This window comes from Carassius gibelio, chromosome B6, assembly GCF_023724105.1.
Source record: "Carassius gibelio isolate Cgi1373 ecotype wild population from Czech Republic chromosome B6, carGib1.2-hapl.c, whole genome shotgun sequence".
Lineage (NCBI taxonomy): Eukaryota > Metazoa > Chordata > Actinopteri > Cypriniformes > Cyprinidae > Carassius > Carassius gibelio.
Genome location: NC_068401.1, coordinates 9,790,762 through 9,791,548, shown reverse-complemented (window position 1 = coordinate 9,791,548; position 787 = coordinate 9,790,762).

The following is a 787-nucleotide window of genomic DNA, read 5'->3' as shown; positions in this document are numbered from 1 at the left end:
CCTATGTGTGGTTTCAATGTTTGTTAAAGTATTGTTCCAGAAAACGTTTTCAAAATTACAAAAAATGGCAAGTTCCACATGAAATTAAATGTGACATTTTGAAGTAAAAAGTTATTACTGTGACCAGACATTAGTTTAATTGCTACAGTCTGACTACTAAATACTCTTTTTGGTTTTTGTTATCAGATACCCCAAACAGCCACACTACACTAATCAGTTCAGACAAGACAAATCCCCTCCTAAAACAAAGTGATCACCCTCCATAGACTGCTGTTATCCAGTGTATAAGGCAGTCATGCGGGAGAGGTATTGTTCTCGTACACCAGCACCCAAACACCTGCCTGGATTTATAACCTGACACTATCAGTTCAGCCAATTTAGGGCCTAACCTTGTGTCATATCTCACAATTAAAGCCATTGCCATAGTCATGAATAATGCGGAGTATATCAGCTGCACCAAAGAAGGAAATGATGTCTAATTACTACATATTAAATCTAAGAATAAGGTGACAGACAGAAAGAGTCTTGAAGAGCGAGGAGACATGGGGGAAGGGAATGGCCAGTCTGTGGTGATGGTGTGTACTGGGGGAGGGTCTTTCCCATTCTGTAGGATCATATTGGATGACGGAGTAATCTTTGTACTCACTGACCCTGCGGATGGAGGGAAACCGCTTTGTAATCAGGTCATTACATAACACAATATGTGCATCTTAGAATGACAATGTGGGGTTCTATTTTTCCAGGTTTTTAGGCATCATTCAAACATTTCAGGAACTGTGGAATAGCA